This window comes from Streptopelia decaocto (genome assembly GCF_964273445.1).
Source record: "Streptopelia decaocto genome assembly, chromosome: 1".
In the NCBI taxonomy this organism is placed as follows: domain Eukaryota; kingdom Metazoa; phylum Chordata; class Aves; order Columbiformes; family Columbidae; genus Streptopelia; species Streptopelia decaocto.
The window spans coordinates 189,270,189-189,295,836 of record NC_138663.1 but is presented as its reverse complement, the minus strand read 5'-3'; the positions used below and the strand labels follow the sequence as shown (position 1 = coordinate 189,295,836).

General features: G+C 46.4%; 1 protein-coding gene across 2 annotated transcripts in view; it reads right to left on the bottom strand.

The window, feature by feature from the left end:
- SLC7A1 (solute carrier family 7 member 1) overlaps positions 1 to 22,653 on the bottom strand; it is a 47,889-nt gene extending 25,236 nt beyond the window's left edge. For both annotated transcript variants that reach the window (XM_082069510.1, XM_082069511.1), the window contains exon 1: positions 22,526 to 22,653. The gene's annotated coding sequence lies outside the window, so the exon portion shown is untranslated. The remainder of the gene's footprint in view (positions 1 to 22,525) is intronic.
- Between the last annotated feature and the right edge of the window lie 2,995 nt (positions 22,654 to 25,648).

Genomic DNA, 25,648 nt, shown 5'->3' with positions numbered 1-25,648 from the left:
TGGACCAGGACACCCCTCAAAACAGCATCACTGTACAGTTACATCACTACAGACCTGTTACATTTCACCAAACATATCTTCCCTCTTTCCACTTTTTTTACACAGAAAAATGCCTCCTTTGGTACTTTACCTAGACTTAGGAATTAAACTGGACAAAAATCAAGCATTTTTTTTGCTTCCCACTCCCTCTCACGCTGTGAAGCCAACGCAATCCCACAGAGACACAGCAGCTTCCCCCGCCGCCAGCTCCCACCCTGCTCCACAACAACCCATTCCACAGAGAAGTGGGCAAGCCAAAGCCACAAAGCTCGTCTTTCAGGTTTCACAGCAGTTTTCTAGGCTGCAAATTAAAAAAATAGAGTTACACAGAGAGGTTAGTTATATATATTTTTAAAGTCTCAGGGTGAACTAAGAACTGAGCATTACATCCCAGAATAATGCACCACACGTGTCACGGTACCTAGAGCTGAACATGACCACGTGCCACAGTCGGTAACACCATTTGCAGCCAAACAGACCCGCTGGGACATTTCTCCTCTCTGAGCCCCAGCTCCAACCACAGGCAGCAGCACAGGCTGCTGTTGCCTACAATTGCACAGGCTGAAGCAGATACAGTTTAGGAAAAAGGACACGTAGAATTGAATTTTATTTAGGGTGGTTACATGAGGCAGAGGCTGAAGCAATTCTGCATTTCAATGGAAATGAGAGCACAGTGGGGTTCCCTAAACCTCCCTGTCCCACCCAGGACAGCAGCACAGCAGGACGGGGGTGTTTAATGAAACTGTAGAGTGGGTTTCCAGCCATGGTCCCATTTCAGCAACTGCACTATTCCTGTGTAAAGACCTGCAGGCATGGCCAAAGAGTGGCCTGCAGCAGCTTCAGTGTGCCAGCAGCTCAGATGCAGCTCCCCTGCATGGGGCTCCATGATGGGATTAGCAACAGGATAAAGAAAAGCCCTCTCTGTGGAGGGATCCCTTCGGAAATCCCTCTGGAGTTTCTTTTCCCACGAGACACATCTCTTGCGGTGCTACAGTATGGGAAGATTTTGTTATGCAACTTAATCAACTGTCTGCATAGGTATCCTCTTAACACAGCCAGTAACAGCACTCATTAAAAGCTACAATTGGTCAAACCAGCATGGTCAGCAGCCGAGTCAGCTCCTAGAGGAGATCCATGGAACCAGTGCCATTAGGGAGTCTGTCCCTTCAAGATTTATATGTCCTTGGACATGGGGTATAGAAGGTTTGTCTTACTCTTTCTGAAAAAAATTAGGTATGTTGCTTCAAAATTGTCCTTGGCCTTAGATACTGGGTAGAGAGCTCCTCCTCACAGCATTACCCAAATCCACGAGTGCAGCATTAGAAGGAATTTCTTGCTTTTTCCACTGCCAAGTCTACCCCAGTTGTCACAGGCAACCATGGTGTAACATCAGACCTTCCCTTAAAAATTTCTAGGTGCCTTATCTCCACTGTTGGAAAGCTCCATCAACACTCCCCTATTATCCAGCCAAAATGCTTTAGTAGGCAGCGTTGCCCACATGCTCTTGTGCCAAGAATGGCTTTTCCCTGCGCAGGTGATTACCTCAGTGTACCTTTAGATATCTGTCATAACCTCTCAGGCTGAACTTTGCAAAGGTAAGCGATCTAAGCTCCAAAGACACAGGCAGTGCCTTACCCTATCTGCAACTGTTCACCTCTGAACCATCCTCTGAGCAGCAATATATCCCATTAGCACCCTTCTAATTGTTGCATCAAGAGAAAGTACCAGAAGAACCAACAAGAGCAGCCACTAAGAACTCCAGTGAGTATTTCCTCTACCAGTGTCTGTTTTCCTTCTTTCCTTTCCTGACTTCTCACTGAAAAGTCCCTTTTACACCATGCCAATTTCCTACTACTCCTCATCTTCTTAAATAACTTACTGTGTGGCACCCCATCAAAAGCTTTATTCAAGTCAAAAGAGAGAGATATCATTCTTCACTTTCAGCTTAAAAGTAAAAAAACCCAATAGTCTCCCACCTCTCCTGTGCCTCTTACTAAATGAAACTGGCAGTGGAATCTGCCAGTCTCTCACAGGTAACCTCACTTATCTCTTTGCTCTTCTCCAGTCAATGGGCACCACCTCCAACTTCAACAGAGGTTTCACTCTGCTGGCTCACCACCATTTTCATGCCCTGGTTCTTTCTGATTACCCATCCCCGACCCTCCTCTTTGGAGTGTTGCTCCCACTGGCTGTAGCCATCTTCCTCAGCCTACACTCAGCCATCCCACCTTCATCCCAGTATCATCATCCTCATTCAGAATTGGGCAGTTAGATAATATGATGCTCTCCACAGCTAGATGTTGCCACAGGACCTGCTGGATTGCTCCTCATTCAGATACACAGAAAAACACATGCTAAAATAAAGCAGTGTTGGGGGATCTGTAACAAAGCATGTTCTTCACCTTGAATGGGCCTACAGTGGAAGAAGTAAGTGTAAATATGGGAAGATAACACACTAAGAAATTTAATCGGGTCAGCTATTAAATCAAATGGTTCAATTTTGTTGCCATAACATCAGCTACAAAATCAAAAATCCTTCTCATTTTTTCAAGACACCAGTCATAAACACTGGTTTAAACCCCTTTCTCTTGGCCTTACGCTAACTCCCCTACTATGAGAAAGCAATTACAGCTGCAGGAACAAGGCTGAGGGTGTGCAAGTCCCACTGTGTCAGGAATTGCCTCATCCAGCAACAGCTCTCAGACACGCTCCCAAGAGACATGGATTCAGATTGCTGGAGCAAGGCAGGATTCCGGCCAACGTTACAAAACTCTCATTTGGTGAACCATGGGAATTCCCAACATATGCACAGGGGGAAAACTATTTTCTCCCTTCAGAAGGAAGACAGACCTGTTTACCCAAGTGTATTCACATGTCAATTTGCTCATGTAGTCTCCTTCCCACTTGAGCCTTACCCAAATCCTTGTCAGCCAGGAGTGATTTCAGCTGGACACCTGCCCACTTCCTCAAATGCAGGGACAGGGCAGTCCTGAACTTTGAACTGGGGTAAAATGACAACAAAAGCGTTGCACTGGAGCATCCCCTGTAAATTTCATTGCTTTCTAGGATGGGTCCTTGGCTTTGGTTAACTCCTCTCAGAGTGATGCAGAGATCCCACTGATGCCTGCATCTTATGAAGACCACTGGGGCTAACTCATCCGCCCTGGCCAGTGGTGGTGGTGCTGGCTGACACTCAGTCTGGAGCTCCAGGAAACAGGGACGATCCCAGTGCTGTGCACCAAGAAAGAAATGCTACAGAAGATAGAAAAATGCCCTCCAAAAAACCCAAAGAAATCCCTGCCATAAACTGCAGCCAACTGTGAGCAAGGTACCCACAGGGGATGTGTTGATGGATTTATTTTCCAAAGCTAGTCTGAAAGTCAAGACCAGTTTGACTCAGAACCAAACTCTGGATTTCAGGACAAACACAGGTTTATTCTGCAGCACAAAAACATAGAGAAATGCCAAAGGACTGGTGGAAACCAGTTTGCTTCTTGCTAAGTCAATATTTATAGTAAGATTTAGACATTCAAGGGCCTGAACAGAGGAGTTCGAACAACACAGAATAATATGGGAGGGTCCCAGTTGATGCTATTAATAAAGACAGAAAAAGGAAAGCAGGGGAGAAAATGGCCCAGCTCAGTGGGAAGCTGAGCAATGAGCCAGGGAGGCCTGCAGAGATGCCGTGTGGAAGGGCAGGGCTCACTTGGCCTTTGCATGGAGGCCGTGGGCAGGCCTGGAGGGACCCCTGAGGCTCAGCTGGATGAACCGTGGTGGGATACCAGAGAAGCTCAGAGGAGATCCTCCAGAGCCATTTCACCCTGGGTGAGCTTACAGGTCCAGGCCTCCCCAAACTCCAGTGACTTACGCATTGTTTTGTGTTCCTTGGGGTTTACACCTCTGAGTTGATATTAACCTTGCTGGGTTTCATCATACGAAGTGCTGAACATTTCTAACACTGAAAAATGAGGCGAAGAAGGAAGGTGTCTTGCAGGGTTGGACCATGTAATGTGCAGACGGAAAAGGTTTGTGATGTGCACTCACTCATCAAGTGGGTTTCTACACCACCTACGTGATGGGAACGGGGCTAGCCCTAAGAGCTAGGAGGTACTAACGATACGCTTGCTTGCAGCGTGTAAGTAACCTACTGTCCCCACGGACCTCAAAAATCTCCGAGGAGCTTCTCCGTGGTGAACAAAAACAAAAGGCAGAGGGGTCAGGCTGTGCAGCATGATATTATCTTTGTCTATGAAGTGACTCCAGGTGGAGGTGGACCAAGGATACCCACAGGTGAGAGCCGTTCTCCCTCCTTTGACCACCACTGACACCCAAGGAGCTGCAGGTGCCAAGACTCTTCCAGTATTTGGCCCAAGGCCTCTGCTTCAAAAACATGCTGCTTAACAATAAAGGTAGACTTTTTATTTCCTACCTGGTCACTTAACTAAACCTGGTGTTTGGCAAAACAAACATGACTCGGTGTTGCAAAACCAATGGAAGTTCTGTCTCTGCACTGAAAATGAAGGCAGATCTGGTACCCGATGTCCTCCTTTGCCACGTGACATGACAAATCACTTCTTGGTCCAGAACAGGGCTGGGGAGGGGCAACATCCCCAGGAGAGAAACAGCCTTTTGCTGCAAGGATGGAGGATCAGGGCACCAGCTTGGCAAGGTCTTTGGCAGTAAGGGAATGTAGGATTTATTAATTAAAAAAAAAAAAATTAGTGAATTATTTCAAGCTTTTATAAAAGCCAAGAGTATCCCACAATAAATATATTTCAAAATTATTTCAGTTTGAAGCTCCTTCAGGCATACCTACAGGTGCTCCCAGCTACACTATGGCTATCAAGAACAAAGCAGAACTGCTTTTTGTGGATAATTTGTTTAGAACAAGGGCTATTTAATTATGACAGACCTAGAAATTAAAGTCAATGTCTTGCAATTGGCTTAATGCCAGCAGACAGCGCTCTTCTGGCTGATCTCAAGATCAAGATATCAACTGCATCCTGTCCCAAAAGCATCAGAATGTCTGCGTGTCTCTCTTGTGAATAAAATATGTCCTAGAGCCCACAGATCACAGCGGAGGAGCTGGGAGCAGGGCACAGGACCCGCACTGCAGCCATGTTCTCTGTCCCCCACACACAGCACAGCCCATCTCATAGATGACTGACCACCATCCCAAGCATCTCTTACATGTTTTCATTGCTTTTCAAACAGCAGGTGCCCAATCACCCTTTCCAGTTTCAATTACATTCACTGTAGCTTGGCAAAAAAACCTTCATTAAAGACAAGTGGGATTTTTTTCAGAACAACAAGCTTTTGGTTTAGTAGAATGCAGCACTGGGGCTTATACCTCTGCTCAAAACCTTTCCTCTGGTACCATTTGTTACCTCCGCAACTGTATCAAAGGGTGATTTTGGCAGAGATTATGATTTTTCCCTCCTTAGAAGTTGGATCTGGCTGTGATCTCACTTTCTGAAACACCCATTCTTGCCTTTGAAGTAAGGAAACGTGTTCTGCGCTGGTTCCTCTCACCCCCACTCCCAACCACACTTGAAACGATAAGCCTTCTTTTGAACGTACAGTCAGTACTCCTGTGGCATAATGCAGCCCTAATTACATAAAACAATATAAATTATCCCAGAAATATTATCATGTGGTATATAACCACCTTCAAGTTGAGGAAACTTGATCCGAATGAGCACAGATTAGTTTTGTTCTGCATGCACTGAGCCCTCATCCCTGCTTCAGCTCCCGTTTCTCTGATGAGAAACACAGAGCTGCAAGCCCTGGCCACTCAGACCCTGGGTAGGAAATGGCTTCACCCCAAGGTTCTAGAGGTACCTTCATGTTTCAGCAGGAGTCGAGGGCTTTGAGGGCAGTGGGAAGCAAAGATGCACCTCAATAACTTAGCAGGGTGGACCCTGGCGCAGGGGCCACATCCTTGGGTGAAATCCTGTCCCACTGAAGTCGATGGCAAAGCTCCCACCAACATCAATAGCAGACAAATTCCACCCACTGCTACTGGTCCTTCTCTTTATTTACAGCACATTTTATGTTTGTTACTTTTGTTCCCTGTCCAAATTCTTGTGCCTTGACTGTATTGTATTTTCAAATAAAAGAAGATATTCTTCCTCCTCTTATCTAATGGTTAACATACCTATTATATCAGGTTGATAGATTTCCTTCCCCATTAACAACATTTTAAAAGGGACATTCTTCAAAACAATCCCATAAGAAAATAAGCAATCTTGCATGTGGTTAACAGCAAAAAGCAAACCATAACAAACATCTGTGCAGCTAAACTTAAAACACCATGTGTAAAAATAAGCTGACAGGGCACCATTTTACATAAGCAGTACTATCACTTCCTAAACAACTACAATTTGTTTCAGCTTCTGGAAACCACTCCTTATCTATTTCAAGGCCTTGCTGCTCCTGAGAATTTTCTTCTTCAGTTTCCAGAAGAGCATAAAATTAAAGCTGATTATGCAGAACAAGGAGTTTTCCACTAGGGAAAGAAGAAAACCCACTCCTGACCCTGCTGTGCATCCAGTGAACTCCTCAGGTATCTCCTCAGAGGAAGTTCAAGCAGAAATCTCCTATCAACATTGTCCCACATATGCTTATAATGATTTTGAAACACATGGAAACTTCTACTGCCATCAGTGCCTTCTCTCACAGCAAAGTGATGTCCTATGGGCAGTTCTATTTTTCCTCAGCATCCTTTTGGTCTTCAACAAATGTATCCCCCATACAGCTGCACTAGCACTGCTACTAGTCTGCAAACAAAGAACTTGTGCTTAAGCCATGTTGGCATGTTTAGCAAACAATGCGGAATGAGTTTTGCCCTGTATTTTTAACTTAAACATGGGTCAGCTCCCCAAACAAGCACATAGTGATTATGCCAACTTTTGGATCAACACATATTTAACAAACCCATTTGGAAGCCCTTTTCCAGAGGCTGATTTTGCTACTTCCATCCCTAAGGTCGCATCATTCACAGAGAAGTCCTACGCAGAAAAAGAGGAGGTAGAAAATCTCAATTCCTACTACTGCCACTAGCATTACAGATATTTTGGCAGTGTCAGATTTGACTGTAGACTCCTAGATGCAAAGAGGTTATGTTTTAAGTGACCAAACCAGAACCACTCAGTGCTTCTAGAGCCATCATTCGGAAACACACTGAGGAAAGCCAACAGCTGCTGTCTGTCAGCCCTGGGCATGATCCATTACAGTAGAAAGCAGGAATTGTGTCAGATTATGTCCTTCCAAAACACCTTGCCTTGGAAAATCTCTGATGTTTTGTTAAATTACCCTGCAACAAGTGACAAAGCAGACACAAAGACAGCTACAGCAGATGCTGAGTTTTCCCCCTGAACATCTATCTCAAAACTTCTAGAAACAGAAGCAAAAGGACATGGTGTCAGACCCCAAGGATTTGTCTGGCTGTGTCCCCAAAGCTGCTGCAAGCACCCTCAGCAACTGCACTGGCAAAGGCCGGCAGCTGCAAGAGGACACACTTGGGACAAGTGCTGAGAACCAGCTCAGGGGCTGTGGCCAGAGCTGTTCATAGATGCCTTTCACCAGGAAAAAGGCAGATGAAAATAAAGGCATGACCATGCCCCAGCATTGGGTGAAGCCCCAGGATATCCCAACAGGGCAGGGGTAACAGCTCAGAACCCCATTCAAAAGCCACCCAAGTAACTGCAAATCTTTGCACTGGTTTCACTGTATGTAAAGGGAAGCTGTTGTGCTCAAGTATTTTAACCAGGCAAGGAAACTCTTGCCTGTGTGCTGTTAAATTCTCCCCTTGTTGACTGTCATTTTTTTTTTTTCACGTGTGCCTATGTATGCACATATCTCAATATGCATTACAGGAAGGTACATTTACATCAGTGTGTGTATATACAGCTACATTCTTTGTCAATTCTATCATTAAAGAATAAGATCAGCCACTAGCAATGTACGTGCTACTCAAAAGAAGGAAGCCATCCAGTTAAATATAAACTACACACAAAACAAGAGATAAGGGCGCACACACAATGTGGGTGTGCAGTGTATACACAACACAATCTTAATCACCTGCTTTTGAGACACACTGCCTGGAAGAAGGGGACTGTATTACTCTCCTCCATTGAGCGCAGCTGCTTCAACAGCATGAGGGACATGTTGCCCACTGTCACAGATGGCTGGGCACGGTGCAGGTTTTTGTTCCTCAAGCTCCCAAGCATGAGGGACATTTCCAAAGCAGCATCTCCCGTTCCTCTTCAAGTGTCTCCTAGCCCTGGAGAATTTATTTCATTGGAAAAGGAGCAGTGAGGTGCTCTCTCTAATCCCTATGCCACCTAATTACCAGCAATCAGTTACTGAAAGGGGAACAGCAAGCCCTGCTGGACATGAAGAAGGTGCTGGTGCTCCAGTGTTGCCTCAGGAGAACAGCAGCATGCTGCAGCACACCCTCCTGCTTTCCAAACTGTCACAGCTACCGGCTGGACCATAGTCAGAACCTCCTCTCCCATCCCAGGACAACATCTGACATGGCAAAGATTGTCCTTTTCCCCAAGTCTAGACAAGAAGTCTCAACTTCCCCAAATTTTCAAAGCAGGCGAACTTCAATGTTTTGTCTTAACATCTGCAGAACACTTGAGCTGGGTTATTTGTGATGATACATGAAACCTATTTTGAAATGAGTAGTGATTTTGGACCAGAATAAAGGAGGGAGGCTCCTGCTCTGAAAGTCCTGAGGGGAATGCTCCAAGCCCTCAGAATTCAAGCTTCAGGTCCTCCAAAATGGCAGTTCAGTGACGTCCACAAAGCTTCAGTTGTGATTAATATCAAAGGTGGAAAACAGTAAGCCACTCAACAGGTAAAAGGTTGGAGAGACATTAATTACTGTTCTTGGCAGCTGCACAAACACACAATGTATTAGACTTAATTTGCAGCGGAGAATTTGACGTTATGCTCACTTTCCAACTGCAGGCATAATGAAAGGCTGGGATGGGATACAAGATGAGAGTCTCCACCACCCAAGTGTTGCAAGAACAGGTTAGAGAAATACCCATTAGACACAAACTGGATATAGTGCATCCTGCCCCAGAGCAGGGAACACTCAGGTGCAGCCAGACAGTATGTTTGTTTTGGCAGGCTTAAACCACAAAAGCAGATGTTCCTCTCCCCAAGCTACCACATATCACCCCTGCAGCTGTACCAGAATAACCTGGGGAATTGTGCTGCAAACAGTGTTGCTGAAATGAACCTAGTGCTGTGCCTACAGCCGAGGAGGTGGCAAACACCACAGCCGGCAGCTGGGGCAAGGGATGGGACACTTTCCAGGATGGATTCCCACCTGAGAAGTACCCTCCAGCGAAAGGCGCCTTCGGTGCTCTCAGCCCTTTAAGCCCATATATCAGGCTTCAGCCGGTGAGGATCCTCCAGCACCTCAAAACAGCACCCAGCTGTTTGGAGGAGGAGGAGGAGAGTGCCACATTTGCCATCCACAGCTCCTCAGGGATCAAAAAGTTAAGGAGATGTCTTCCTGCCTAGCCAATATAAGATAGCACACCTCTCTCATTACACGAATCATTATTTTCTGATGAAAAAGCATGTAATTGAAAAGTCTCCCACCAGCTCTAGTACAGTCTCATCAAATAGTTCCTCAGCATGGCTTCAAATTACACTTTACAAGAAAATTGCTTGATTTAACTCCCTCAATTTGTCAGAAAACCTGAGGGGATCTCCACTGATAATTAGACTTGCCAAATGAAAGGTTGTGACAGATTGCCAGGGACCTACTCGAAGTGACACATCGCCCATAATCTGCCAGGGACTCAGCACTGATATCGAGCAGAAAAAAAAAAAAAAAAATCTATGCTTTGGGAAACAGTAAGTGAGCTTCTGTCTTCTTAAACCCAGATAAAGTGAAGACAAAGCCTTGCTTAGCCAAAATGCCTGGCCATGCCATTCAGCGTGGTTCTTGGACAATAGTCCTTGGAAGAAGGTAGGAAATGTCCCTTCAGAGATAAGGAAGCAAGTTAGCTGGAGACAGAAGTTGGTTCATTATTAAAACAGTAGTGAAGAAACAAACAAATAAAAAATTAAGAGCGTCAACCTTCGCGCAGAACAACAAACATCAACCTGGGACACATCTGATAAGACAGACAGACATCAGGAAGGAAGGAAGAAGACTTCCCCAAACACCATCAGTTCACCAGGAGGAAGGGCACAGCTGAGTGGAGATTTTCAGGTAGGGACAAGGGGTAGATCAAAGTGGGTATAAATCAGCGGATTTTGCTCCATTCCTGAGCAGCGGGGAGCAGGTGGCAGCCAGCAGGTAGCTCATGGTGAGCAGTGGCAGCTCCGTCTGGAGACAGAGCCATGCGGCAGCCACAGACCCTGGTGGCCCCTGCCCAGGGACGTGTGGGCATCCTGCCTGAGCAACGCGCCAGAACATGGACTAGCCTTTGGCCACCCCCACAGATCAGCGTGTCTGCAGGTCAGATGTTTCTCAAACAGGGACACTCCCAGCACTGGCGCATGGCTTATCACCACACTGCTGTCCCAATTAAAACCTTCCTCCATTACTGTAACAGGTGCTGACTCGAAGCAAATAAACTCTTTACTGGGAAAGCAGGAACGGTGTTTCTGTCTGAAGAGCTGTTTTAGGGGAAATGCTCTGTAACCAACTTCGGAGGAATTGCTCACACAAGGGACAGCTCAGTTTACCCTGGACAATCACCCATTCAGGGAGAAAGGGGAGCAGACGTTGTACATGGTCAAGCCATGGAGCTCCATGTGCCTTACACTAAGATGACTCCAGGATTCTGAGAAACACTTTGGATCCCCAGGTAACTGTGTCTGCAAATTAAGCATTCAAGGTCAGGCTGGACAGGGCTCTGAGCAACCTGATCTAGTGAATGATGTCCCTGCCCATGGCGGGGGGGGTTGGACTACATGATCTTCAAAGGTCCCTTCCAATCCAAACCACTCATTCTGTGAAACATCAAATTATACTACATCAGTGCTTTGGGCTTCTGCAGTCATAATAAAGCCATTAAAAAGTAACTAAAATATGTTTTCATTAATCCAGAGGTTTTTCTGCTGATTTGGAGGCCATTCTCAAGGACGTGCCTCACACACACCTCCAAGTCAGACCTGCCAGCCCTGCACCCTGATGTGGCTGTTGGATCAACATATCGGAAGAATTAAGAAAAACTTCATTTTTCTGAAGAAACTGAAGTTAATTTATCATTAAGCAAAGCAGCTGCATTCAAAAATATATTACAAGCTTCTGAGGGCACTTGTCTGACTATGGACCTAATACTAAAGTTTTCTGCAAATTTTATTTATGTAACATCAAAGAGAAGCCTAGTATGAAAGGAGCTAAAACGTTTGCTTTCAGACTCAGTATTCTCGCATTCCAGCCATAATTCAAGGGCTGGAGAAGCATCAGCTCCTTCCAAGCCCCACATGTTCATCTTTGCAGGCACAAACAAGCACCTCACACCCCCATTGGCTGGTGTGTGCAGCCATGTACTCTCCTGCAGCTGAGGGGATGATACATGTCTGCAGTTTTGGGGGTGGCTCTTGACACCTGCCTAGCAGATTTGTAATTCCCACTGGAGAGCTCTGCAGGAAGACATTCACCCGAGAGACAGTGCCCTGATGCACGCTGCATTAAAATTGCTGAATGCTACCGTCTGATTAAGCCAGTACTGCTTTCACACCAGACATACCCACCGAGCAGGGTCACTCAGTGCTGAAGAAGCCAACAGCACATGATTCAGAGGGCCCACGGATGCCCCGGCTGCCTGGGAACAGCAGGACGAGCAGAGAGCACCTCACAGGAGGAAGCTCGAAAGCAGCCCAAACCAAGGCAGAGGGAGATGCTGAGCCCACTGGCACACTTCCACTATAAATGGGATATTGCAATGTCCCAACTCACTGATGGTTAATGACCCATTCCCTGCCAGTCCATGACATATGCCTCACCAGAGACCGTTGTTTCGGGATGGGAACTGGCAGGGCAGCCACAGAACCCAGCTGCCAGGACTACAGGATGTGTCCACGTCAGTGTAGTCTAGACAGACACCCACAGCAAAACGGGAGCTGAGCATGATGCAAAGCAGCAGAGGAGGTAAAGCACAGGGCTATGTGAAGGAGAAAGAAACAGGAGACGACAAAAGTCACCTGCCACCCCACATTTGAGGCAAGGGGTAACACCGCTCCAGGTATGCAGCCAGCACACTCAGAGATGATGGACAACGCACTGATCTCCTGGCCTGTGAGGGAACACAGCTTCTTCAGCCATCCCTCACCATGACAGGGTGATGGGCATACACTTCTCACCCCAGATTAAACCATCCTGGCCATCTCCCAGCTCTGGCAGCACCATCACCTGCCCTGCCTTCAGCCTTGCAACATGCTGCTCACGTGCATCATCTCCCCACCTTCTTCTCCTTCCCAGGCAGCTGCCCTCCACAACCTTCCCAGACCACAGGAGCGGAGAGGGCAGCTAAAACAGGACCAGTATTTAGGAATGGCAGCAACACAGAGTTTGGTCTTTTCTGCAAACACTACAAGCAGTTTCCATGGCAGCTTCACCCACACATTCACCCACTTGCTGTTGAAACTCCACGCTGCACAAGTCACTCATTTTCATTTCAGTGTTTGACTGAATCCTGCCTGGCTCTGCAGTTCTTCAGTCCCATGCACCACCAGGGCTAGTAGAATCCCCTATTCAAAAAGACAGGAGCACTCAACTAATAAAAAAAGGGCATATGAAATGGGACTATTAGTCTGACTGGGGAAAAAAAATTCAGTCTCAGAAGTGTTTTGTAAATAATCCCATAAGCTGTCACTGTAAAGACTCTGCATCTCCTCAGTACAGAGCATGGCAAATGATACAAGCATGATGTTTGACCGGTCTGATGATGGGGTAAGCAACCACTCCTGTTTTCACACAGATATCAGAGCTCAGTTTTGATATATACTACCTAATCAGAAAGGAGGTACAACACTGATGCAGAATTACATTTCACAGCGAGGTAGGTGTAGAGTTTGTTTGCTTTGGGTAAAAGCTCATTTTTTTTCAGCCACAAACTCGCAGTTCAGCTCTCCCCTGCTCCCTGATGGGAGAACTGTTGTCTCAGGAGAGTTTTGCCTCCACCCATCCCAAACATTCAAGGCTACTGATGGGGTCAGGCTGGGGAAAAAAAGAGAGGTCCAAGCACAGCCCATTTCATATTAATCTCAGACCCTTTCTCAAAGTATGACAAGAATCTGCATTCCTGCCTGGGATCAAATCAAGACTTACTGAAGGTTTCTTGGTCGGTTGGTTTTGGGGCTGGGGGGCAGGTATTTTGTCTTGTTTGGGTTTTTTGTGTGTGTGGCTTTTTGGTTTTTGGTGGGGTTTTTTGGTTGGTTGGTGTGCTTTGTTCTTTTGTTTTTCCAAAACAGCAAAGATGACACCCACCATCTACACCAGGAGCCAGACCACAAGCCATATGTTTCAGGTCTCACTGTTGACAGTGCCATGTGGAAGGACCCTGCACCCCCTCGATGTGGGGGCTCCACACTGGCCAGCCCAAGGAGGGATTTGGGCTCCCTGTCACTAAGGGATGTGATGGTTGGAGGCGCAGCAAGAGCAGAGACACCAGCAGGCAAGAAATGCAAAGAGCTGGCAGATTTGGCCCGAGTTCAGCCACGAGGCCGCTGCAAAATCCAGTGTGGGCTCAGCCGCCTGTTTTGCACAAGGACAGGCATTACCTCGTAGCCAGCCCTACAGTTTATTTTGCCGTCTGTGCGGCAGAAAGCCAGCTCTCACAACCCACAGCGCTCTGTGAATGAAGCCTGTTCTGGCTCACTTGGAAGCGCAAGTCAACTTACAGAAGAGAATAACTTCCATCAGCAAAAAAGACAGATTCACCATATACTTTTTAATCAACTCCATCAGCCTAGTAGTTGTCCAGTTTATAAGCTAGAAGTTTACTCAGAGTTCTGATTTTATTGGAATTGCTACCTGCACCTCCCTGCCCCTCATGTAGAAGCCTGGTCTGCCCCAAACCTGCACCTGGAACCCAGTGACACAGATAAGGGAAGCCACCCAGCACACAGTCCTGTCAAGGGAAGTTACACAGCTATCCTTAAAAAAATGGTGTGCCTATCAGCAAAAGTACGTTTGGAGTACATGTTCACTTTTTATTGGCAGAAAAATGACTAATATCATCCAGTCTCCTAATACATTTTAAAAACCTTATTCTATTTTTCCACATCATCACTCTGGCATCAAAAGAAATCACTCTTAATTATATTTACAGGGCTGAGCATGTACACAGAGAGACCTGAATATGACAATCTCCACAAGGTGTTGCATTATACATTACAATATACATCTCTGAGCACGTACAGTGCCACCTCTCCCCATGTCACTTATCTAGAAGAAGAAACTTTGAAGTATAATAAGCTCTGCTGCTGCCAGGCTCTTCAAGTGACAGCAGGAAGGAAACAAACTACTGGCTGTAAATATTCTGCTTAGCTCCACTGTACTGGGACTTGGAAAAGAAAATATATACATATATATATAGGTGGTTTTAAAGCAAAGTAACTGAAACAACTGGTAATAAGCTTTTTGCCCCAAGGGTCTGAACAGCAGCATGAAAAGCCAAGAGCTGCTGTTGTGCTTTTGATGGTGCCTGCACCGTGCTGTTCTGCTCTCCAGGTACTTCCTTCGAAGGAAAAAGCAGGTTCCAAAGTACCCGAACATCTGTGATGGTTTATTTGGAGCAGTCAAAGCACAACAGGGTGGCTTCATCACTTACAAAATCTTCCTTGGGAGACATCCTTGTATTTCTTCACATGCTAACCAGGTTACAAGGGGCAGGGTTCCCCTTGACAAGCTTTAGCCATCTCCAAAGCAGACATTTGGGTTTAGGGTATCAATTTAACCCTCCTCTGTAACTCATAGGCAAAGACAGGCACCTCCAGGTATACATATATCACTTTGGAAGAGAGATGGGAGGAATGATCCTCCAGAGACACCTGCCTTGCCCAGCTACTGCAGGGCTCTAGCAGACATTTATGAAAACTCCACCAGACCACTCCTCAAGACAGAAAAAAGACTGAACTGAAGAGTCAGCAGAAGCCAAAACAGCTGCATGAATTTTAACCCGCCTTTCTGTGGACAGTTAAGAGAAAGATGTGAAAGTCTCTGAATGGTCTTTGAGGCTTTAGCAACTCAGAAGGTTCATTTCCCTCACAAGAACAATGACTCCTCCTTACACTTGTGTTCCTCAGAAACAAGTGTTTTCTGGACAAAGCTTTGGATTTCACGACTGCCCAAGCACTGTTTCTAGCACCTTCAGAGCAAAGCATAAATATTTTGCTTCTGCTCCTCTCCAGTCTCTTAACTGTTACGCTTTTCACTCTATTGCTTGTGTTGGTACCTTTCCTGAACTGAAAAGATACTACAGGCCAAATTCCCACTCTCATCTCTCAGAAGTTCTCATTTCCAAAATCCCAACAAACATCTACTGTTTTTCTCCTCCAGGATGTGGCACCTCCACCTCAATCCATTTTTCAGCTGCTGACTTCTGGGTGTTGTGCCTTCTTACTGCTGAGAGTGCCAGAACATCTCACTCTGCTCCTCCAGCAGACTGCATGGCCAGAAAGGTCCTGCCTGATGCACCTGTAGTCAGCATGTGCAGATATACAATGGTACAGCACCTTTGCGCTTCAAACCTGCATCAGCCAAGTTCAGGTACCAATTGTAAGACAGACTTTTAAATACCTGGTTTGATTACTTCCTTTCTATACAGCATCCACGTGCCTTTATTTAACAGGTTGTTAAAATGGTGTTGGACAAGCTAGTCATGTCCTCTACTGCGCGACTTTTTTCTCCTATGGTGCCAATCATACATTCATTGTTAATATCTCTTAATAGCTACATGATTCTTATTGCAAATAACCTCCAAGACAACTTCTGTTGCTGCTCTAGGTAAAGCAATAAAGAGGAAGGGTTGATTTTGCTGTATATTTCTTCATGGCCTGCTCTCAGCTTTTGGAAGCTATAAGCACACAAACTCGTCCAATGCACAGACTGTCACTGCAAAGTAAGACAAAGAATAAAAATCTTCACAATACATGTTACAGGTCACCCTGTTTTGTGAATTTTTTGGAAGGAAAAAAAAATAGCAGAGTTCCCAAGCAAAGGATGCTGCTGCATTCTATCTCACATGTCAAGTAGCATGCAACCTTGAGGGGAGTTTCATCATCAACCTAAGGATGAAAGATTGTATTTTGGTTACTCGAGCCCACTAATCCCTTCTGGAATATTTTCTAAAGATACATCACATTATTTACTTTGCTAGCTGAAACTCTTTTATAAGAGGGTCACTTGAACAAAATAACCTAGTTCTACAAATTAAACAGTGCAGTTTTTCTACCTAGTTTATTTTAAGAAACTTTCACACGACAAAGGCAAGCTCTTCTTCAGCTTAAAGAAACAGTTCATTTTTCAAATCACAATAATTGCTTGCACAGTCAGTTTACTCTTGCCACATATACATCAAAATGAACTTACTACATCAGCATTCCCAACTGCTACTACCATTACCAGTGGTCTGATTTTATTACAGTTTATAGCTTGCACTTCTTTCCCTGCCCCCCCCTCCTTTCTTATTTTGCAGAATTGGTTTTGCTTACAGACTTCAGATTTCATAGGAGGGCCTTCTGTTCCTCTGCTATCCACAGCATTATACCACCTCCCAACCTCACTGCAGAGGCAGCTTGGGGAAGCAGATTCCCTGGAAGTAGGTCCTCCAAAGCCCTGATCTCAAGCATGCTTTACTCATAAAATTAAAAGGTGATTTTGCATGGTATTTCTTCTATAGCAGTGGAAAGCGACACTAAACCACACCCCACAAATACCCCACATGCAAAGCAAACTCACCTTTGGTTTAATCAAAACACTGAACCAACGTGGTCGACTGCAGACATGCAGAGCAGCACTGTACCAATGTAGACGCTGGGTTTCCAACAGCTCCAAGTTCACCAGCTGCAGAGGTAAGTGACCCCAAATGCCTGGTACCACCACTGCCTTCTACCTCCCCGATGTCATCATCCTCTCTGCTCCATGCACTGAGCTATCTGTGCAGCATCACGGATCACTTCACCCAAACACTGCTAACTCAGGTCAGCAAATATTTTCTACAGACACACCATAATATTCACTATACTAGCTGAACTTTCACATACCCTAGCTGCTAACTCAAGTCAGCAAAGCCCTACCACTGTGCTACCTGTGCTACCAGCCTTATTTGAGCCGAAAAAGTCAGAGCAGAGCTCTCTCGAGCACATCAGCCAGAAAACTGAAGCAGCAATTGCCTCTGTCGCTGGGATGCCAGTGAGCAGCCGCCAGCAGCAAACTTCTCAGCAGGCACAACGGCAGCCAGAGATGATGTGCATCTACTCTACAACTCCGCTCTTCCCACCTACATTAAAATACCCGGCAGCACAGGACAGTCAGGCTCACACACAGCCAGGAATAACACAGGTCACGGCACGCACAGCTATTTATTTTGAGAACACTTTCTCATTTGACAGAATGGGTTCCAGGAATAAATAAATGACCTGGTATGGTGGATTTTAACTGTCTGCCTGAATCAGTACCAGAGGCAATCCCTAGTTAAATAAAAAAACAATTGTTCCATTTTTTTTTTTAGAATTCCAGAATGTCTTATCATAAACTTTCAGAAGTGGCTGACTGTCAAATAGTCACTAAATTTCAAGAAAAGCATAGCTCACTTAGTAAACAGGCACAGTAGCTAATTGCAAGTCCTCAAAAACAGGATAGTAAGTAAAATCCTCATCCCTGTAATCTAAAAATTAAATGGGCAAATAAGATCTACACGGAAAGATAGAAACAAATGACAAGGATGTGGAAAATAATGAAGCAAGAGTAAACTGCGAAATCTGTACAGTTTAGAAAAGACAGCTGGGATATTTGCCTGGAAGTCTGGAGAAAGGGAACCCAAGAGTCATCCCTCATCTCAGAAAAAGGTAGGACAAAGACATGTAAGAAAATGCAAAGCTAAATACTACCATTAAGTCGATGGTAGTAAATTTAGTATTTTAGTAAGTATAGTAATTGTTTGGATTTCTCAGAAAAGGGCTCAAGACACAGCACGGTAGACATTGAGGAACAGGTTGGATGAACAGGAAAATTTAATGAGGGATCCTGCTCAGCAAAGGAGCTAGTAGCATATTTTCTCCTATAGCAATTACTGCAACTCCTGAACACACAAAAACTGCACCTCTATGAAAACACATTTTTCTGAACTGTAATTCAAAAATGTACCTGGAACCAAAAATTTCACAGTATTTTATTTTGGAAACTCTGAAATAAGGGACTTCTGTACCAGATATCGTTCAGGGGTCTTATGACCTTGGTGGTCTCCAGCAGACTCAGGGACCCCGGCAAGAGCAGCAGTTCCCAACCCACCACCAAGGGAAGGCAGCTCTGGCCAGCACTGTTGGGGTAAGCAGCGTCCCGAGGTTTCTACAAACTGCAGCGGGAAGATGGGAGCCCCAGCTCCAAATCTCTGACACCCCCAAACTGCCCATGAACCACAGGCAGTTGTCAGGAACACTGCAACCGGTGGGTCTTTCACAGGGCAGGTGATAGCCTCCATGGTTTGTTTGACCAATGCATTCAACTATGCCTTTTTCTTTCTTTTTTTTTTTTTTCCTGTAGGTTTAAGTGACATTGCAACAACAGCACTATAGAGGGAGTGCTCAAATACCAGAACAACCCACCCATAACGCAAACAGCCACAACTCTTCCCAAAGTCACTGAGAAATCCGAGAACCTTTCAAGTTCATTGAGATAAACACTTAGACATATATAGTGCAGACTTTTACAACCAAGCTAATCCCCCAATGCCTCCTTTTATAGTCAGGGGAAAGAGCTTTCAGGTCACAACTTATCCGCTTTAATGTACTGCATCGAGATGAATCACCCCCCAGGAACGTCCAGCCCTCCCTGTCTGACCGTAACAGGAGCTAGGGCTGGCTACCTTGACGTAGATGACTACATTTGGCCAGATGACTGCTACCTTCAACACCATTCAGCACATGACAGGTTTGCAAGGATTTTGGCCCTAGGATAACAACAGATGGTAATATAGCAGGTAATGGAAAAAACAAAAAAACCCAAGATACTGCCAAACACACTGACATAGAGAGAAGATCCACCCTGGGTTACTAACTCTGAGACAGTATTGACTGGAGCTGACCCCAACCAATTTTGCCCAGCAGTGCTGAACTAGTTCTTCACACCACCCAGCCTCTTGGTTCTGCTGGTCAATGCCACTAGTTTCTCTACACATAGTTTGTTAAATCAGTGGACTTCTTAGCTCATCCTTCAGGAGAGGCAAAGGGACACTGCCACGGTCCCATCTGCCCTTTGGCACCACAGTGGCTTGGCCAATAAACCTCACCAGAATCAAACCAGCATCCACCAGGCACATCTCCAGCCAAAGTACATCACTCTCTCTTCCTCTTGCTCCATGCTGCACACGGTTGAGCTTTTGGCATCACTGAAAGCTGGTTTATAACTTGAAGTGTGATGTCTGAAAGGCCACTGAAGTCTCATTAACCTGTCATGGTGGATCCAAGCCAAGGAATTTGACAGATGAGAAGTGAACAAAAGGTAGCAGAAGCAGTAACGGCAACAAGAGCCCTGCCCTCCTTCACCGAAACCATATTTCTCCCTGTCTTCTTTCTCACCCGAGACTAAACCATGACCATCACACTTTTTTGCCATCCCTCTTGCACAGACCAGACCATCAACTGTGCTCAGTACCAGTTAGATTGCCACACATCAACCCTCACTCATGTTGTCATACAACCTGAAGCAGAGACACAGAGCTCAGGCACAACACCATATGGGGATGAATCCTACCTGACTGAAATCTGGCAGTAGGGAAGGCGGGGACAAAGGTGTCAGTAAAACTACAAGTTAGAGCTGGGTGGTCCAATAACCAGTTAGAGCAGATAAGGAGTTATGGGTTTCCCCTTTTGTCTCAGGTAATTTTTTTCTGTATAGCAAATCCTTCTCTCTCCACGTGGAGTCAAGAGCACATTGTGTATGTGCAATCACACGTCTCACCCACACCCACACCTGAATTGTTCAAATCAGAAGCCAAGCTGGCCTCAGGTGTCCATTACTGCTCACCCAAAACAAGGAGTGCCCTCTGAACAACTCTCCTAACTGATGAGCACAAGCCTAACTTTACACATTCCAGGAAAATGGCAAAAATCAGGGACTAAACACCCAGCAGTCCTCCTCTTCAGGAAATGGGTCTATTTCAAATCCAGTTGGACTACTTAGAGCACGCATGCAGAGGAGCACGGTCAAGATCTGTTCCCTTCAAAATGCAAGATATTCAAAATACCTGAAAGCAAAATAACTTTCAAGACCTGTGGCAATCAATGAGCTTGCTCCTTGTTTTTGCCAGGGCCAACACTTGCAGCTATGCAGCCTGTGCAATTACGCAGTCCCCCTTCTTTGAGTTATACAGAAATCCCATCTAAAAGGCATTTCAGTCGACTGCTGAAGGCAACAGAAGGCCAGAGTGCCTGACCAGAAAGGTATGTTTCTGCCTGTTCTCTACAAGTGTTCATTGCATTTGTTTCTGCCTTGGAGATGGCAGAGAGACAAGCATCCCTGAGTGAATAGCTTCAAGAGGCAGAGCTGCCCCACTGCAGAGGGTCCTGTGTGACACCTTCCTCACTTGTGCCCACGGCTTAGAGAAGCCCACAGAGGTGGGCAGAGGGAGGCTGAGGTCCACTGGTTCGCCTGATAATGGACATCACCTGGAGAAGAGAAGGCTCCAGGGAGACATTATTGCAGCCTTTCAGTACTTAAAAGAGGCCTCTGAGAAAGATGGGAACAAACTTTTTAGAAGGGTCTATTGCAACAGGAGAAGGGGTAATGATTTTAAACTAAAACAGGGGAGATTCAGGCTAGGAAGAAATTTTTTTTACAATGAGGGTGGTGAAACACTGGCACAGGTTGACCAGAGAGGTGGTTTCCCTGGAAACATTCAAGGCCAGGCTGGACGGGGCTCTGAGCAACCTGATCTAGTTGAAGATGTCCCTGCTCATTGCAGGGGTGTTGGACTAGATGAGCTCTGAAGGTCCCTTCCAACCCAAACTATTCTATGAACTTGTTGCTCAAGCACAAAGTTAACGGTTGTAAGTGACCACACATGCCACGTGCAGGTGGCAAAACCACTCAGCTAAGAGACAGTTCACTCATAAAGCTGCAGCACTGTGATCACCTCAGCTCTTCTGCCTGGATTTGCAGCCTGTGAACTCTTTAGTTCCGCAACTGCCTTTTTGTCCCTAGCCTGTAGAGCACCTATGACAATGATGACACCCTGCTCCAAAACAACAGCTCCTAGGAGCTGACAACACAACTAACTAGCATTTTTGTACATAGCTACAATCTTTCTGTCCAGCTTTAGATACATATAAAATCCCTCTTGAGGTTTTTTAGGGTTTTATTCTCCCCCCCAGCTCTGCCCTGTCTGCCACAACATTCACACATACACATGCAAAAAAAAAAAAAAAAAAAAAAAAAAAAAATCCATCAGGCCAGCTGCCTACAAAATGCAGACAAATGAAATGGAGATAAGTCTGTGCTCATCACAGGAGCAGGCTGAGGAACAGCACACAGCAGCAATTCAGAGGGTATTGGTCTGAGTGGAGTGCTGTGAACATTTTCAGTAAATTCTCAGCCTCTTTTGCTATTTGAAAGAGAAGACAAAGCACAGCCCAGCAGTCAGTGCAGTGCTACCTTGGACATGGAAAGACCATCTGGGAAACAGCCCAAGGTTTCTCCTTGACACCTGGGCCTTCACCGCCCAGCAAAGCACACTCTCTATGGCGCTGCTCGTGTTGCACAGCAGAGATAAGCAAGAAAACAGGTTAGCTGGGAGACGCGCACGCACAAATATGAGATGCCCAGCTCTGCCCTGGCTTGCTGCTGGCTCCGGACCGGCAAAGCCCGGCTGGAGGCAGCAGTGCCCACCTCGGCTGGCACAGGGCACACGCATCGCTGGTGGCAGCTCTCATCCCCACACCAAGCAAAGGCCCTTCCCGCCGGGCGGGCGGCCCCGGCATTTTGGGGGATCCCTCCCTCAGCAGAGGGGCCATGGGGGAGCGGCATGGAGAGGCGGGGGAGGCGAGGGATGGCTCCGGGAAGGACCGGCCGGCACCGCGGGCGTACGGAAGCGAGGGGCCAGGGAGAGAAAATGGAGGGGCGGCTGTCTTGGCGGGAGGGCAGCCCGGCCAGCCCCGGGAACCCTCCGCGCCGCCCCGCTTGCATCATGCAAAATGGACGCCCCGCGTGGGACCGGGGCCGCCGCCGCCACCCGCCCGCCCGGCCCGCTCCGCTCCGCCCGCCGCAGCGCAGCCCCGCACTCACCCGCGCCCCGCCGAAGGGCAGCCCCGTGCCGGCGGGCTCAGGCGGGAGGCGAGGCGGCGCCACGACAGCCCCTCGCTCCCCGCCGCCGTTTTACACCTCGGGCGTGGGCCGCCCGGCCCCGCCTCACACCGCCCAATGAATGGGAGGCGGGCGGCGGGAGAGGCCGCCGCGGCCCGGCCCTTCCGGCGGCCGGGCGGGGCCCTGCGGGCGGGAGCGGCCTGGGCCGGGCCATGGGCCGGGCCGGGCAAGGCAAGGCAAGGCAAGGCAAGGCAAGGCAAGGCAAGACCGGTAGCAGGTGGGGGAAAGCGCCTCAGCAGAGGGAGCGTGGGACGAGATCCAGGTTTAAGCACGTAACCGGAGAACCGCGTGGTTGGGCATGGCCACGCGTGGCTTAGGGACAAGGACGAGGTCACCTCCTGGAGGGGCTTGTTCCTCAAAGGCAGGTGACAGGGAAACTGCTCACACCTTCAGTTCAGCTTGTACTGAAAACCTACTTATTCTTTTCCCCTCGGACTCTGAGAATACGAGCTGAGGGGCTGGGCTGGACTGAACGATCCAGTCAGTCACAATGCTGCGCTGACAGCTGATGAACTTCTGCAGAACATGTCCCACCAAGGGATGCCAGGATTAAAAAACCAAGACAGTTAAATTAAACAGAATTCCCTGAATATAAAACAAACCATTTCAGAACAAATATGAGGCCTTGGTACTTATTTTTAAAATGTTCTTTAAGCGTCAACGGTTGTTTGCTGCTACGCTTATCTATAGTCGTGCTGAATAAAGCTATAGCTAAATGGAAAGTTAAATGTATTCACAAGGTGTTAATGTCTACATCTTATTTTTTGCAGCCTCTCAGAGACAGCAAAAGTAACTACAAATAGCGCTATGCCAGAAACTGGTTTCTTGACCCACAATGTTGCTTCAGCATGCAATGAACTGGTTCATTCTAAAGTGGTCACAGTTGTTGATGACAAGAGGTTTTGTATTTGAGTATGGCATGTCTTTTGGTCCATGTGAAAACAAGTTTGAATATTAAATATTTTCTGACACTTTGGAGTTACTGTTGCTCTTCCCATTTTCTTTAGGTCAACATATGGTTCATGGCAATACTGTACAGGTCTAAAATCTCTTTACAGGCAGTAGTCTGGTGGACTTGGATTAGGTTCTTGACATTGCCTCCCATGAAGCACCATGCCCCAAACCAAGGAAATATGCTGTTGATGAAATTGCCATGGCTGCCCCCCAAACTGGGACAAACAGCGAAAAAGAGCTGTAGATGTTGGAAGGGGAACAGCATGAGGTCTATGCCAGGCTTGGTTAAATCCCGTTTCCATAACCGTTCATAAGGTTGGCAGGGTGGGACAGCATGTGAACGTGGATCTGGAAGAAACTGTCCAAAATGAAGTGGAATTCTAGAAAGGAGGAGAGTGATAGTTTAGGAAGGTCATGCAAATAAGGAGTGGGGAACAGCTGGCTGAGCAGCCTATTAGAAAAAGGTCTGGAGATTACTGTCCTGTGAGACTACTGCAGGATACTAATAGTGCCCCCAAAAACTCACAAAAACAAACAAAAAGCACACACACAAAAAACAAACGAACAAAAAAACCCACACCACAAACAAACAAGCAACCCCCACACACACACACACACACAAATTCCTGTATCTTTCTTGTAGAGCATCTTGACAGAAACGCATGCAGGATGTAGAAAGAAATTATGAAGCTGTAATCAATAGTGCTGAAACCTCAGCTGGAGTGCTGTGCTTATTTTGACATTTAACCATAAAGGAATAGACCTACTTGGGAGAATCCTGAAAAAAAGGCTGATAAGAAACATATTAATGAAAAGCTGAAGGAGTTGGTTTTGTTTTCCAAAACAAAGGCAGAAGAGTAGAACAGTCCTTCAGTGAATAAGCAGGCAAAGACATAAACAACAAAGGAATGTCTGTTATGACTGCACCACGCTCATTAGTGATTATTCACTGGAAAGGCTGTAGGACATTTTGGGCTGAGCATTCACAGAAAAACTCTGAGCGATGTTTTGCTGCCATGTTTCTGTAACAACCGCTCCACACAAGATGAACAGCTATACCTGTCGTGTTGCAGTCCACTTCTGCCTGTCACAGCCATAGAGCCCTGGTTCATCTCCTGTGGTTATTAATGGATGTGGTTGCATAAATAAGGGAGCAGTGGTCTGAGACTACGGCTCCTAAAATTCTTCAGGAAAAAGAAAACCTCTTTTATGCCAAACTGAGGTACCCAGGAACACCAGGTACAAAACAACAGGCAAAAAACAATGAAACAATTGCTCTGGGATTTCTCTTCTTTTTGCTAGAATTACGAAATTCTGTATTTAAAAATAATTTGTTGCACCTTAATCATTCATTGCTTTTTGATTAAGCAGATAGTCAGCCTGTCCTAGTTCAGTCTAATCTGTGGAAATGAGGAAGGGCATTATTCAGTGTTCTCTTCTATCCTGGACCTCATGGCTGCAAACATCCAGCCAAAGGAGAGGCTGCAGACCTTGCACGGGCTGGTCATGTCTCACAGTCAGGCTGTCTATAGGCATCCTGGATACTCATAGAAGAAGTCCTGTCTGCTGATGGGGCTGCAAAGGTCACACCTAGAATCATAGAATGACCTGAGCTGGAAGAGACCTACAAGGGTCACCAAGTCCAACTCCTGTCTGTGCATAGGACAACCCCCAAATTCACACCATGTATCTGAGGTTGTTGTCCAAATGCTTCTTGAATATTATCAGGCTTGGTGCCATGACTACCTGCTTAGTAGTCACACCTGAACAAAACCGAGGAGGATCTGAAGCTGTGTGCTCACAGCTTGGTGGTGGGAGGTGCCAGGTGGCAGTTTTCATGGCGTGCTTCTTTGGATTACATGAACTTTGTGCAATACAAAAGGAACGGATGAGAAGGAAAGGAAAGATGATCCATTCTGCAGGTCAGGTTCTTTGCAGAAGATGTGGCAACATCAAGAGCTGAGCAAGTGGAATTGTTGACATCCAAGCTAGTCCCCCAAGCAGACTTCATAGCCAACAGACAAGGAAAAGCCTAAAACAGGTCAGCTGAACCCTGGGAGTCCCTAGTTTATTCCCCAACACTACAGCAAG